Raw genomic sequence first — 16,644 nt, 5'->3', positions numbered from 1 at the left:
GCTATTATCCCCATATTACAGATGGGGCCCTGTGGCTAAGAATAGTGGTCCCTGTGGCTGAGAATAGTGGTATGCCTCCTACACCGTGAGATGCACGGAGGTACTTTAACAAAATGTGTGAACAATACATTTCTGGTTCTCTTATCCAATTATTTTCAGGAGTGTTTAATCTCCAACATCACCCATGTGGCTTTTTTAAAAATACAAACTGGATATTTCAGCTTGTCTGATGTGGAATTTCTGCAGTTCTGATACCCAGGATGAGTCCCTTCTCCCCTTTTTAGTTTTAATTTTAGATCCTTTATCTAATAATAAGATCAGCTTATGTGGTAGAAGAATGAGGAAACTGAAATGTTGCCACATTATATAAAAGACCGCTACTGTCAACATGGATAGGTCTTTTATAAAACTGTATTGGGCAATACCATCTGGGTTTCGGGTTAATTAAGTATGATGCCTGAGCTTCTTCAAGAAGAAATTTTGAAATGAGTCAGCTTCTACTGGGAAATCTCGACTGTGTCTTATCCATGTAGTTTTGGTCCATATTTGTTTTATCAGAACAGTGAGACTGAAACATGAAGTTTCTCCATTATTACAATCTGCTTATTCATTTTGGCTGTTGATGAAATCTACTGCTTTATGTCAATTTGCATCCAGTTGTCATTCTGATGCCATTTAGTGAAAACTTTTTCCTGTTTATTAGTTTCAATATTCCAATATTACTGAATGTATAGCTGTCCATTTTAGAAGATTCATGTTGTATTTTGCTTAATCATCTCCCGGAATAAGCAGTGTTGCTCTTCATCCAAATACCTATCTGGCTCTTTAATAAGCTAGATGTGGATAAATGTAGTTGTGCAGTATGAAACCGCCCTCCCATGTGTTAATAGAGGGTTTCTTTTAACTTTAATTAATAGCTTTTTAAAGAATTAAAGGGATTTCCCCCCATGCATTGCATGGAGTGGTGCCATTTAATGTATGGCAAACTGAATGCTTTACTCTCCATCTTTGTGGGAATTTGAAAATCCCATGCCAGATCTTTTATAATAATACCTAGAAAACAGACAGCAGTTTTTCTAAATGCTTCATATACATAATCTCAGCATTCTTTAAAACAACTTTGTACAGTAGGGCAGTATTATTATGTCCATATTCCAGGTGGTAGGCTGGGGTTGAGTGAGGAACAGTGGCTGACATGATGAGGAAAGATATTTAATGTAGTCCCATTGAAATTAAAAGGACAGGTTCCTAACTTGTCCTTTTAATTTCAATGGGACTACTTTGAGTAATTTTCCTTATCTCAGTCAGTGCATTCTCCGAGGCCACCCAAGACTTCCTAACTGGCTTAACTGCTAAGCAAAGCTATCTGTACTTTGAATTATAAGAGTTGGATAACATTTTTATGAATTATAGGATTAACTGGATTGTTTGCACTGAATAACATTTTTATAAGTTACAGGATTAATCTTCTACCCAATTAATTTTACTAGTGCTGACATAGCTTTCAACAGCAAACTCTCTGGAAAGGGAAGTCTCCCTCTCTCTCCTTTTCTACAGAACCCAGTTGTTATAGGCCCTCACAATTGCTACAGGAAAACAACCAAAAATAAATTTACACTGGACAGTGTGTGTTCCCCAGTTATAGTTGAATTACATCAGCCTCAGTGGACTCACTAGAACACAGTGCTGGAACGCTACTTGAGACCAGTAGTCATTATCTTGCTGATTATGGCATTCAGATGTGTCAAGCGAATAAAATATGGTATTTCATTAATGTTCTGTGTGCCCAGTTGATCCCTGTGGTATCACTCTGAGCTACTGCCACACTTGCTAGGTGATGAGTAATTACTTAGACCTAACTGCAAAACTGGCCAGCATTGAAACAGTAAATGAAGGAGAAATGGGAGGCTGACAGGCAGCAGATGGAAGCAGGGGAGTTATGAAGACGTCCAACTACCTGGCCTCCCCACTACGCTTAGGGCCTTTAGCAGACCATTATTATCGTAAACTTCACTGTAGCTAGAGCTGATGTAGCGTCATGGATAAAAGTGTTAACCAGGAAGCCTGGGATTCATGGCAGCCATGAGCTCAAGAGGTGGCCTGGGGAAGGATTGTTCCCTCCCTCCCACCCCTGCAATTCAGTATGTGGATAACAATACTGACCTACACAACAAGGTGGTTGTGAGTAGTGCCAAGATATGTGTGTGTGTGTGTGTGTAGCACTTTGAATATTCTAAAGTGCTGTATAAATGCTATGTATTATTACTTCTATTACTATGCAGCAATTCTGCTCCAGAGACTAACTGCTGTGCTTCACAGTGAAATCATGATAATGCCGCAATCTGATTTATCTAGTTATATTTTGTACAACTGCCTTTTGTTAAAGGAATCAATGTGAAGTCTCACAGGTATGGAGAAAAGCAGTATGTTTCCCTGTCAAGCATATCCCATTGCCACTACTCCGTGTGTGACTCATTCAGAGCTCAAAGCAGGGGGGAATTAAAATATATGAGGGATAAGCCCAATCACCTAACATGCATGGCCGTATGAATTCACACAGCCCAGGTCAAACAATCCCTATATAATGCTAACTAATATTAGAGACAATGATGCAACAGCACACAGCTTAGCACGTGGATGTCATGGTTTGTCACAAAAACCTGACAGGAAAATATTTTTATAATGCTGGTCTTCCTTAGCCCTTGGGGAAAGGGAGAGCCATACATCTAGATGACAAATATAGGCCTGTCCTGACTTAGCTTCACAGTCAGACCTAACCAAGATTGTCACCTGTCCAGGATAGTTTGAAACGTAGAGTAACGGGGCTCTGGAAAGAACGGAAATATTCAGGGCAGTAGCAGAGGTGAGGTGCAGGTGTGTGAACTATGGTGCTGATCCTTTGAACAATTAATTGTTTCCGGTGTATACACCATTCCAGTATGAAATGAAGTGTTCCAACAGCCACTTCACATGGCTATTAATAGCAGTAGTTTTTAGTCAGCATAATCATCATCTGTGCAAGAGGTGTAAAGCTCCATTTTTGCAGACACCTTTTTGTTATTGGTTCATTTGCACTTCTGACAAAAGCAACCATTCCAAACGCACCTCTTTAAGCCATAACAGGCTTACACATGTGCATGTACTCAGCTGAAACCTTCTACAGCAGATGTAAGCCAGCTTCATTCTTTATAGTCTACATATCAAAATGCCAATGATCCTCTGAGGTTTTAAATTTACAAAGCAACTACTGTATCACTTAGCACTAAAGGCATAACTTATCTGTGTCACGTGACCTGACTGCACTTTTGCTTAAGGACATAAGAAGTGCCTGGCTAGGTCAGATCAAGGTCTCCTTCAACCAACATTTTTTGCAGGCATTTGGAAAGTACGGGGGGGGGGGTACCCTTCAGGTGCAAGAGGATCCATTAGGGATTCTCAGCGTTGGGTCCCCAGATGTTATTGGACTTCAACTCCCAAAATCCCCAACCAGAGGCCATAGGGCTGGGGGTTATGGGAGTTTGAGTCCAATAACATCTGGGAACCCAACATTGAGAATCCCTGCAATAGAGGACTAAAAATATATCTTTTGTTTTGCCCATTCCTCTCCATAACACATCAGGCTTCAGGAGCTCACCATGGCATCTGGGCAAACAGTAAGCTTGTTCACACGACTTCCTGCCTGGGCAGAGGGGAGATGGGCCGGGTAGGCAGGCTACTACCTACCTCCCCACAGACAATCAAATGGAGAAGAATACTTTGCCAATCGCATACCTGGGCAGCAATCGGCACTCTGCTGGCTGGAAAGGGAAAGCACACTCTGGGCCCTCCATGGATTGAGAATGCAATGCGCACGTAGCAGAGCAACTGCTTTTAGCATTGCAGCCACTCTACTCCACACGGCCGCTCTTTCCCCCAAGCTCACTGCTGAAAATGGCGGTGGGTCGGTAGAGAGCCCAGGAACCCAGGGGTGATTGTCCACACGATTGCCTACTGAGGTAAAACGAACCACAGGAAAACCCTGAGTAGAAGAACTGGGCTCCCCAGGTCTGGAGCAGCCGGAAGCGGAGGGCTCCCAGCACTCCAGCTAACATGAACTGCCTGGTGTAACCCAGGCAACTTGTGTCATGTGAATAGCCTTCATGTCCATCTCGGCTGACCCCTCCTTCCAAAATGATTTTACAGATACTCATTGGCGGCTCAGCTACACAAGCATATAGAATGTCTGTTTCCTCGGTGGCTAGAAATGGAGGCTGTCCAGTTCCCAACTTTCGTGAACACAACCTCCTTAGGAGACCATCTGCTGTCGCAGACACGAGCCGCTTCCCATGACCCAGATAGAAGGCCAGTTTAGCAGGAGGATTAGATGGGGGTGGGGGCATGTCTTTAGAATTCTCTGCTCTCACTTCATTTGCACTGGGGCCCATGTTGATTTATTCCATAGATTCAAAGTTTTCTTTAGAATTACATATTTTAGCCCTCATAGCTGCAGGAAGCAATCCTTCTCTGTTCAACTGAATGAGTCTAGGGTGGTTTAAAGTTTCCTGAATGTGTTTTGCTGCTCAAAGAATTCTAAGTTGTTGTATGAAAGTTGTTAAAGGAAAGGCAATCTATTCAGAAGGCCTTTCTGATAAGCAAAGTTCTCCAAGGAACATGTAAGAGGCAACATAAGAAAAGCATTTTATGCAAGGCATAAAATGGTCAAATAATGTGGTAAGATAGCACAGAACGCAACTTTGACAAATTCATCAATAAAGAAAGAAAAGAAAAGAAAACTTAAGTTTCTAGCCCTTGTGGCTTCATAGATAGGCTTGAAAGCCTGTAAGAAAAGTATAAAAGCTTTCAGAGGTCAGGGACAGGGTTTCAATGCCCTGCAAACTAACTTAGCCTTCCTCCTGACTAGGTGATATGGAATAAAGTAAAGTAAAATATAATATAAGTATAAAGGTTATACTTTAATATAAGTACAAAGGTTAGGTAACCCTGGTGCAGAATTTTAACTTAAAAAAATAAATAAAAGGTCTACACATAACCATGTATATTTCTATAATATAAAGCTGCTTGGGCCTCACTCACTCACTGACATAAAACTCCCAGACCAAACCATAAACGAAAGAAATATATCATTTTTGCAGGTAGGTTCCAGACCTTGCCCAGAGTAAGAATGGGGAAAAACTAAAACCCTGAAAAAAATTCATTACTTGCTTGGAAAATGTGGAGAGACTCTCCCATTGAAAAGCATGGGGAATAAGACTGCATAGAGCGAGGAATACCTTTACAAAATGGCAAGTGTAGCAACTGGCACCCTCCATCCTGGGTGAAGCCTGGGAGGCCAACAGGTTCCTGTGAGGAAGCCGCCCTGCCCCAGTTGCCCAGCTGGCCACAGGGGCGTAGCTAGCGGGGAGGGGGCCTGGGTTCACCTCTCTCCCTGGCAGCCCCTTGGAGTGAGGGAGAGAATGAAGAAAATAGGGGGGGTGGAGCTGGGGGGCCCTCAGGAGCTGGGGAGGCGGGTTCTTTAAACCCATCAGCTCTATTATAGCGACACTCCTGGTGGCCTCCATAGATGTGTGGTGGCCATCTGAGTAGTTAGCACGGCACTCAGCTGCCATGCTGACCACTCAGATGGCCATCACACATGCATGGAGGCTAGCTGGGCACTGGGGGCTTCCTCACGGGAACCTGTTGGCCTCCCAGGGTGGTGGGTGCCAGCTGCAGTGACACCATTTTTCACAGGTATTCCATCCCCCAAGAACCACCATCACCGGCAGAAGCTTGCAAAGTGCAAGCCGCTTTACTAGCATCTATCTTTATATCTATATCAACCTGCTTGGGCCTCACTGACTCAATGAGGCTCTTCACACACATAGCCTAGCCCAAGACAGGGCAGCCCAGCCTGGGCTAGGCTGCGTGTGTGAAGTGCCAGGATCAAGCCCAATCCCAGGGCTAGCCCCCATGCTAAGCCCCAGTTCTTAACTCAGTGTTTAGCCGAGGTTAAGCGAACCCATGGTTTGCTTTAACTTTGGCCAGTTATCGTCTGGGCAATTGCTGCTGGGTTAAGCGGTTTCACCTTGGCCTGCTGCCATTTCTGACAGCAAGCTGGGTGGAGGGGAGTGGCCACACCAAGCGCAGTGGCTGCTCTAAAGAGAGTAGCCACCACACTCATGCCTGGGGGCACCCTGGGATGTGGAAGGGGGAAGTCCTCCCACTCCCAGCATTTCCCTTTGCCGCGCTGCTCATGTGGGTGTTCAGCGCGGTGGAGAGGAGGACAGCGGCCACTCATCTGCCGGGAAAGGCAGGCAAGTGAAATCATGTGCACAACTTCATTGACTGACATGGAACTCCCAGACCAAACCACAAAATATACCATATTTATAGATAAGTTCCAGATCTCACCCAGTCTACCAAAAAATGGAAAACTATGGAAAAACTCAAAATGTGGAAAAACTATCCTATTAGAAAATCACAAGTTAGGGTTACAATTCAAACAAACTTTGGCAGTTTTCCTTGATACTTTTAGAAACAGAAAGTCAGGATTTTGTGTCACAGGAAGCATGCTTGCAAACTGTAAGCTGTTGTGTGTGTGTGATGTGTGTTTGTCTGTGTGTGTGATATATGAGAGCCAGTGTGGTGTAGTGGTTAGAGTGCTGGACTAGGACCAGGGAGACCTGAGTTCAAATCCCCATTCAGCCATGAAACTAGCTGGGTGACTCTGGGCCAGCCACTTCTCTCTCAGCCTAACCTACTTCACAGGGTTGTTGTGAAAGAGAAACTCAAGTATGTAGTATACCGCTCTGGGCTCCTTGGAGGAAGAGTGGGATATAAATGTAACAATAATAAATAATAATTATTATTATATATATGTATGTGTGTGTATGTGTGTGTGTGTGTGTGTGTGTGTGTGATATGTGTGCTGTGTAAACATTTATCCTGGAATGCTATTAGCTCAGGTTCACTAGTCTTATAGTATTTGTCTAATACAGGATCTTGTCAATGCCAGCTAATTCTTATTCCAGCAAAGCTGTGGGATGTGTCAGAATAATGAAGGAAATCAGCAAACTGGCTTTCATTAGTCAAGACCCAAAATAAAAGAAGCAGCATCTGCTCATGCTATGTGCCAAAAACATGCTCACAACAGCCCAACATATCTGGCAACAAGCACCCAAGGTTTCCCAGCTCCTTCAGCCCTCTTATACTCATCACTATTTCATCCTTCTAACAGGTTCATAAAATGGGGCTAATTAAATCTCTCTTTAAAATGCCTTCCACTTATACCAATAAATCCATAGTCTCTCCACAGCACCCTCTCATTAGCCGGGCGCTGGGCTTTACTGCCCAATCAATTCCTTGCAGCATGCCAGCATTTGACCATGGGTAAAGGGAACACAGAAATACAAAAACAAGCATTGCCCCTTTCTAGGCCACATATATTTTAAAGTGCCTTTCCCCCGTCCCTGCTCTTATTTGTTATTACATGTTGTCTTTAAGTAGGAGCCATAAACAATGTCATTTAGCAGCAGCTGCTGAGGAAACGTCACTTCTACCGCCGTTTTACAAGCCAAATTTAGTGCCCAATGAAAGCAGAGGCCATGTCATTTATGCTTTTTATCAGACTATGGCACTGAAGGAGACAAATACCAAGGCAACAGGCTACACCATCTGCAGCATTCAGTGCTCCTCTTGGCTAGAGCAACCCTACCAACTGAGAACCAAAATATTACTTATCCGTTTTTTACATTCTCTGACCTAAATACAAATCGGTAAATACGCCCTATCCAAGAATGACACAGGTGAGAGCAGGAAAAAGCAGCTCTTTCTCCTCCCAAGTGCCACATTCAAAATGGATGAAGCATCTTGACGGATTACCTTCAGATGAACCCACCAGGGGCCACTGCTGTCAGAGGTTAGGTGGGCAGCAAACAGAAGTAGGACTTTTCATCAGAGGTGCACTGTCTATGAAATACTCTACCCAAGAGGGTCATGAGGCACCAACATTGTGTCTTTTGGAAATCAGGTTAAGACCTTTTTATTCCCTATTGCTTTTAACTGAGCAACATTTTGTTCATCTGACGTACTGCTTTTATTTGATTTTTGTTGGTTTTAATTGTAAGATGCTTTGGATTTTTTTAAAAATAGAAACATGAGATATATTTTAAATTATTCTTTAATACCTGGGATTAATACCAGATAAAGGAGCATGGAGAAGCAGCTGAGCCTTAGGAAAAGTAGAGCCAGATTCCCAATAGATTTGCCAGCTGTCTTTAATCTCAAATTCTGACTATAGTTTCTAGTCTATAAACTTTTATTGTCAGACAACTGGCCCATATATGAAAGGTAAACTGCCATCTGAAAGCCTTCCTGGCAAACAGGTCAGGAGTGACCAACTCCAGAGAGGTAGCCATGCTCGCTTATAGCAGCAAACACAACAAAGCATTGTGATACTTTAAAAGGCTAAGAGATTTATTGTAGCATAAATTTTCATGGTCTACTCCACTTCGGATGCAAAATCTTTGATAGATTGATTGATTGATTAAGTGCCATCAAGTTGGTGTCGACTCTTAGTGACCACATAGATAGATTCTTCAATAGGCATGTGTAAAGAAGACAAACTAACTAACCAATTCTCTCTCTCACACACACAAAAACTCTCTCTCTCTCTCTCTCTCTCTCTCTCTCTCTCTCTCTCTCTCTCACACACACACACACACACACACACACACACACAGAGAAATGAATAACAAAGGAGTCAAACAGCAGGAAATGCAAGAGGTCTAGCCTTGTGATAAGCTTAAAAGTACGCAAGGAGCATGGTGACAGTTCACAATAGCAGTAAGTGGTGATAACACACATCAAGAGTGATCATGACTGAGTTAGAGGAGACTAAATCCAATTACTGGGGAGGGGGCAGCACTCTGAGTTGGCGTACAAGATTGCAGCATGAGGAGGATGTAATGGATGACTTCTGGGGTCATGGAGCAAGATCAGTCAACAAATTAATGATTTAAACATTAATTTTAATAATGCTCCTTGGAAGAAGAGTGTGACAACAAAATTGTAACGTATTCATTTTATTTGCTGCTTTCAAAACACAACTTTGCAAAATGGTGAGCAAAAGATAATAAAAGCAATACATATTTTAAAACACCAACCACCAAAATTAAATAAATAAAGGTAATGAACTCAATAAAATGAACAGCACAGTGAAATCCACTGAAGCCAGTGTTAAAACCAGCAGTCAGTCAGATAAGAGTCAATTAAAAGCCAGACACAATAATAATGGTTTCAAGGCTCACTTAAAAATAGCCACTGTGGGAGCCTGATCTATACACTTAGGAAAGGAATTCCATAACTGAGGCAGCACAGCAGAAAAGGTCTTGCTCCGGTATCTGCCAAACAAATCTGTGCAAGAGGTGGAGCAGAAAACAGGACCTGAAGTGCAGATCGTAATGCCTCATAATAGTTCATATGGCTGCAGGCACTGCTTGAGAACTCAGTCCTAGGCCAGATGTGGCTTTAAAGGTCATAACCAGCACTTTGATTGGACCTGGAAACAAAATGGTAAACAACTGCAAGCCAACTGAAGTTTCTGAACATAGGCAGCTCCACAAATTCCACTGCAGTACCCGCCAGTCTGGATGTAACCGATGCATGAACCAAAGTTAGATCAGTGGGGTGGCAGCTGACAAGTCAGTGGAAGCGGATAAAAGGCACTCCTGGCAACCCTGGCTGAAATAACTGCTCTTAGCTTTCCCTTCCCATGGGAAAGGAAAAGTACATTTCCTCTTACTTCCTTAAGTACTTGCCTCTTACTTCCACCTCCAGTGCAGGTGATCCAGATAAGTCAACTACACTTGTGGACTATCTTTACATGCTCAGATGCTGCCAGAAAACCTAGAGGGGCACAGATAATACAGCAGAGGAACAAACTGTGCCTGACTCTGGGGAAAGAGACAATCAAGTTGACATTACGCTGAACAGCATTTAATACTACATTGGGGAGAGGGTGAAGAGAGGAGAGCAACCTAAAAGTAGAACTTCCCAAGTTCTCCATTGAGCAATTGTATACAAAACAGAAGAATGGGAAGCCACTCTGTCATAGCACTACCTTGGCCATGCAAATAACATGGCCCATGCTCATCCCATGGGGAATGGGTGCATATCCAGGACAGGATGGAGGTGCTGCTGCATGCAGGCTGTAGAGGATGAACACATCTCTGGCCCCCACTTCAAAAACCAACATTTAGACAGGCCACAGAAAACAGGGGGTATATAAATATGATAGATAGATAGATAAGATATCGACAGAAGAAAAGAAAACATAGAAGCCAACCAAGTCAGTAAAATATCTTTATAGGAAGCCAAACTCAACTGAGTAGCAAGATTTTTTTTTGTAGATGAGATAATGTTAACTTTTTGTTGTTGCTGACTAATCAGGCTCTGTGCAGCAAAATTTCCCAGGCCTGAAAGGGAGGGAGAGGCATACTGTGCACCAATTCCCTCCATGTTGTCCTCCCAAGGCATTATGGCTGTCTGCAGAGCTTTTTCCGGGAGAGGGGGGACCTGCAATCCTATACCCAATTATGGAGATTAAGCCCCATTAATTCAATAGGACTGGCTCAACTGTAGGGGGGACCTCACCCCCACCCCCAATACTATGCCAAAGAGTTAGAGAAATAGAGATACTGGGAATGTGGGTTGCCACAATACCAGGAAGTGGACTTGTGTGGAGAGAAAGATGGTGTCCACTTAACCTTTTACCTTTGGTAATGAGAAACACATTATTGTGGAACTGCGATGTAGTACAGATGAAGTGCTCCATGGGGCAAGTTCAAAAAATTGAAGAGTCTGCTCATGGTGAGAGAACTGGAGAGTCAGAGGAGGGGCAAAGCCGTATTTTGATTGCGAAGAACTGCTGAATGGCAGTTCAGAAAAACCAGGACTGGATTTTGGAAGGAAAAGAAAATGTCTGTGTTTTCTAGTTGTGCATGGCACAGTTGCTAGGGAGGAAAGGGCAGCATTTAAATTCGAGAAAGATAGATGTGCTTGTGGAGAACCCATGCCATCCATCCTCCAAGCCCTCCTCCTTCAGACTGTGCACGTGCTCATGGGAAGGGAGTACTTAAAGATGGATACATTGACTGTAGCACAAGCTTTTGGGGGCAAGAGCCCACTTCATCAGATACATGGAGTTTAGGAAAAAAGGGGGCGCAAAGTAGGTGGTGGTGTCATTATTACTCAAGAAAAAAAAAATCCAACGAAAGTGTTCAAAGCAGAGAGGCCAGCAGCTCATTCCCTTCAGGGAGGCCACCTTGAAAGTGAGCACCCAAAGGTGACAGACAAAAGCTCAGCAACAGGCTCTTGGAATTATTCATATTTTTAGATGCTTCTGTGAAGCCAGGCTTATTATTTTCAATGCAGTGTGCATAATTGCCCATACAGCACTACAAAGAGATCAGAAACCAGAATGCTCACCCTCTGATTAGAGCTGGCAAGGTGCAGGTTTGCAGCTGCTTTCACTCTTTTTGCTTGATGGGCAGCAGGGAGGGTGATAAGGCGGGGGGGGAGCAAAGTGCCTCTGGATAACAGTGTGAATACAAATTCACACCAGGGGCTGAAGACCTAGAGGGGTCCCCCACCGAGAGCAAACATGGAATGTACTTGCTACTGATGACTCAGGTCCTGCTGGGATGGGCCATCTAGTTGAATCTAGGGCTACTGTATGTTATGATCTATATCAGTCTGTGAAGGAAGGGGCAAGGGTTGAGTCTTGCCTTTTGATGCCAACAGACCTCTCCTGATGCATTGTCAAAGTACATGTGGAAAGTCCTCTTGCTGCCTTATTTCCTGTCCTGTGTCTGTGGTCATTTAGAAAATTTAGAGATGGTAAAGTGAGAAATATTGGCGTGGCTTTCTGTGGATCAAGACCACACGTCATTTTGTCTTCACCATCACACAACTCGTTTTAGGTGCATTTTCAAAATCTATACCAGTTCAGAACTGCCCTCCGCAGAGTCATTTCAACTATAACATAGCTTGCTTTAAACATAAAATGCAAGGGAAATGCAAATATAATATTGCTTTAGTCATGAACTTAGCAGGTGATGCAAGATCAGTTTGGGATTTGGAAGGCAACTGCTCTCTGCAAGGAGAACAATTTCTATACATCTTCTGAAGAGTTGTGCTGTACAGTGCCACACCTAATGTTATTGTTTAATCTCTTATTTGTATTATATCCCACCTTTCCTTCGAAAAGATGAAATGCCAAGGCAGCAGGAGTGTAGCTATAATTGAGCGGATGGGTTCAAAGAACCCTGGCCCCCAGCTCCTGAGGGCCCCCAGGCTCCACCCCTCCCTATTTTTCTTCATAATCTCCCTCACTCCAAGGGCCCACCAGGGAGAGGGGCAAACACAGGCCCCCTCTCCCCTAGCTATGCTCCTGCAAGGTAGCTAATTTAAAAAACACATTAAAACCAATCACAATACCAAGAAACAATAAAGCTACTTAAAACCCAATACAATACTATGATACGACACCAAATAAACAAAACAGAGTAGTAGTAAGACCCACAAATCCATTGCCAAATCCTCAAAGATCTTTCTAAAAGGCTAGGTTTTCACCATACAGTGAAAACAGAATGACGAAAAAGACAGATAGGCGTTCCTAGGAAGGACATCCTACAACACAGGTGCCAGAACTGACTGAGGATGCCTCTGAGTACAGTTGCAGGGGAGCAACAGCAGGAGAGAGGGCATGCCCTCACCTCTTGCCTGTAGGCTTCCCAGCAGCATCTGGTGGACCACTGTGTGAAATATGATGCTGGTCTAGATGGGCCTTGGACCTGATCCAGCAGGGCTTTTCTTATGTTCTTATGAAAAGGCCCCATTCTCTCATACTTGTCTGCTGAGCTTTCAGCAACAGGACCTCTGTTGTTGCAAGACCTCTGATGTACAAGGAAGTACCTTGAGGCTTACCACCTCCTCCTGTATCCTGATCCCAGACAAGATCTCACTTTGTACAAAAACATACCACTGTCCCCCCCTTCTTTCTGTATGCAGGCTACACCTACCTATTCACTTAGGTGACCACTTCATGTATCTGATGAATCTGGTTGATGAACGTATGACACAATAAATGTAAACCCAGAGGCGTAACTAGGGAAAACGGCGCCCGGGGCAAGCACTGAAATGGCGCCCCCCCCCATACTACATTATACTTAGGTTTTTCCTCACAAGCGCCTGCCGCCGCCGCCAAGCCAGGCCACTGACTGGCCACCAGGCGCCAGCAAAGCAATGGGGGGGGCGCCGGCGGCGCGGAAGGGACCGCTCATGGGGGAGGGGGCGCCGATGCGCTCCCTTGACTGCTGCAGCACTGCGCAGGAAACATTTGTATTAACAATTTTTTTAAAAAAAATTAAAAAATATATTTTTGTCATGGCGGTGCCCCCCACGTGGCCAGAAAAGATGGTGCCCGGGGCACGTGCCCCCCCTGCCCCCCTATAGTTACACCTCTGTGTAAACCTTTTAAGATGGCATGAGATTGGCATTATTGTTTTTGCTGCAACAGACTGAAATTGTTATTTCTCTGGCATTTATTGTAAAGATGGCAAGGTCTTAATGCTGCCAAATGATGCATAATGTAATATAGGCAAATTTCAAACAATGCTGTCATGAGAGGAATTTCATCCAACATGGATCTGGTGTTTCCAAAGTAACAATGTTCAACTTAGTCTAATATGACCAATAGCTGGAATACTCCTTCACTAGTATACGGCCACTCATCTTAGGGGAGCATGACAAAATTCTGATGATTATTTGTTTCTCAAAGGATGAACAGGCCTCCCCAAGAAAGAGGGGGCAATTACTAGTGAAGGTTTAAGCAAAACACAGAATTGCAGGTGGGGTGGGGAGAAGAGGAGCAAAATGCTCTCTCTTGAGACACACAAATGATCAGGACAACCAAGTATGATATTGGGCCCTCTAATTCCAAAGCAGTGCTAGACGCAAGTCTCAAGAGTGATTGTTTTTTAGCCACAAAGAAAACTGCACTGCTTATTCATCTCTCTCTCTCTCTCTCTCTCTCTCTCTCTCTCTCTCTCTCTCATGTGTAATGCACAGGGTTTTTGGTTTTGCTAAGTTTAATATAATAGCACCATCCCCACAAGAAGTAGAAGAGGCTTTGGCACAGCCTATCTCTTATGATACGTCTCAGCTACTCACTACTATTTCTCTGTGTCTTGGCTTCTGCATGGGAGTAAGCAGCTGATGTGCATGAGAAGAGGGCTGTGCTGTGCCAAAGCCTCACACTGGGGAAGAGAGGGTTAAAGGACCTGTGTGGTGGGCAGAGCCACTGCTGCCCAGTAACTTCAGCCCTGCCAGCTGGCCCCCACTAAAAAATCACTTGCCAAGAGGGGGATCCATAATATACTGCAGTAATCAAACAGAACTACACCAACATGCAACATGATGCCCTCCTTGCCAAAAAGTAGAACATGGGCTCTATAGCTCCATATCCAGAGAAAAAAGAGCTTTGTTTATGTGACCCAGCACTAAGGAAGGAACTAAAACCATTGGCTGTTTTGCCAACACTCAAACAGTATGAGTGGAAGAAGGCAAAAAGGCAGACATTTCTCAAATTCCAGGAGAAGTTCCATTGCACCAGTCCATCAGAGTCAATGTACAGAATGCTCCCAAATGAGCCAAATAATGACCTCCAAGCACACTCCAGGACCGCAACTGAGTGCCAGTCAGTACATATCCTTAGGGGAAACTCTCTACAATATTTATAATACACACACCCGAAACTGGTGTGCAAACGCTTCACTGGCACTGACCCCCCAGCTGGCCAAGCCGAGAAGTTCCCACTGACAAGAAAGCCTTCCCAATGTCCCTGTGCAATATGTTCCTTTCACAAAAGGAGCTGTCAAGGTCCAGGCAGAGCACCGCTCACGATGACAGATCGGCAAAGGAGGGCACATCACACTGGCGGCCCATGCCACGCCCAACAGCACAGGCCCCCAGTCTGATCTTGCTGGCTGGTTGCTTCTACCGGACTGAGCAACACAATTCAACAGATCAGCGATTAATCATGCCACGATCGGGAGGCATCTGCTCTCCCTCTGCCTACGCTCCGGTGCTCCGATGGCAAAGACAAGGCGGGGCGGGGGGTGGGTGTCGCACCGTCATCACCCCAGGTTCTAGGGCAACTTCACTTCTCCCTGCCTACCATAACGCTTCCCCCCAGATAACCACAGCGCTAAAAAGCTGCTAATGCTATTCCCCGGCCTATGCTCTGACAGGCAGCCTTTCCAGTGCGCAAAAGCACGTCTTTTTCCCAGGGATCTCACGCAGCCAGGCAGTGTACGTGCTGGGGGCAGGGGCGGGAGCGGGGTGGGGGAGCAAACACAGCGCTGCCTCCCTAGCTCGCTCTCTCTCTCCCCACAAAGCCCCAGTCGCTCAGAACAAAGAGCCTGGCTGCCCCAGCTCCTCCATCGCAGTTCACCGCGGCGGCACAAAGCAGAAGCGGCAGGGGCAGGAAGCCGGCATGGGGAACGCCCTCTCTCTCCACTGAGCAAGGCGCAGAGCGCTGCTCCCTGCAGGCAACATCCATCCTCCAGGCCCCTGATCGCCCAGCTAGAGGCCAGGCGAGATCCGCCTCGGCTCCCCACCGGCTCTGCCCGCGACTCTCTGCTCCCGGCCGCGGCGGCCAGGACGCGCGCAAACAGCCCCAGGGCGACGGCTCCTTGCCTGGTGCAGAGGCCCTCTCTCGCAGCCACCCCCGATTCCGTAGACAGCTCCCGCCTCCCTCCGTGCAGGGGGCTGCCTCCCCACCCCCGGCTGCTGCCTCTCTCGGCTAGTACTGCGAAAGACGCCTGCAAGGTCGCCACCGGCGGGCCCCCGCCGCGGGGACAAAACGCGCCCCCAGCTCGCCGCCTTACCTGCCACCCGTGCCCCAACTCCGTCACCTCTCCCACAGCCGGGCGCAGAGAGCCCCGCGGGCTCAGTCCCCCTCGGAGGTCCCGGCTCGGGCCCGTCCGCTTGGATCCGCCTCCTGCTCGCCACCGCGGCTCCGTTTCCCAGCCCCTTCCCCCCCTGGCTAACTCCCTGATGGAACCGGCTGCTCGTCTCAGCTCGCGGAAGAACAGCAGCCTCCCCCTGCCGTGGGAGTGGGCCAGTCCGCAGCAGGCTCCATCAATACCTACCGCGGTGGGAGAAATTCAGGCAGCAGAGATCGTATTGCTTCTAAGACGTTGGTCCCTCCGGGGGCAGGGGCCTTTCCGAGGCAGTACACGTAATGCGCCAAAAGCACGCACCTTTCAAAGTCGGAGTTGGGGGACTTGAGAATGCTGCTCCCTCCCCGGACATGATCGGGCTGTAATGCGTCTAAAAAAGACATGGCATACACGGCGCTTAGAAAGACCACTTGCGTTCATGAACCAGAACAGCGGAGAGGGGAAGACTCCTGAAATTGCTCTCGGTGGAATTTGCCTGGCTGTTCCCATTTCTCCGTGCCCCGTTAGGATTGCCAACTCCCCCCCCCCCCCGCCAGCAGGATCACTATGCTTTAAACAGCAATGTTACAAGCAGCAGTTCATCAGGCAAAGCTTTGCTTTCCATGGCATGCAGATGGAGTGATGGGGAAAGCGTCATCTG

The 16,644-nt window shown here is 45.9% G+C and overlaps 1 protein-coding gene across 2 annotated transcripts in view; it reads right to left on the bottom strand.

Annotated features, from left to right (window-relative positions):
* Positions 1–16,278, bottom strand: part of RNF44 (ring finger protein 44) — a 77,333-nt gene extending 61,055 nt beyond the window's left edge. Inside the window, exon 1 of one of the 2 annotated variants that reach the window (XM_053297870.1) lies at positions 16,194–16,278. The gene's annotated coding sequence lies outside the window, so the exon portion shown is untranslated. Of the gene's footprint in view, positions 1–15,929; positions 16,077–16,193 lie in introns of those variants that run through there. The other variant, XM_053297868.1, reaches the window with a different exon arrangement.
* Positions 16,279–16,644: the final 366 nt, after the last annotated feature.

Source organism: Hemicordylus capensis, chromosome 2 (genome assembly GCF_027244095.1).
Source record: "Hemicordylus capensis ecotype Gifberg chromosome 2, rHemCap1.1.pri, whole genome shotgun sequence".
NCBI lineage: Eukaryota > Metazoa > Chordata > Lepidosauria > Squamata > Cordylidae > Hemicordylus > Hemicordylus capensis.
The sequence above is the reverse complement of the archived record's forward strand: the minus strand, read 5'-3'. Positions and strand labels throughout refer to the sequence as shown.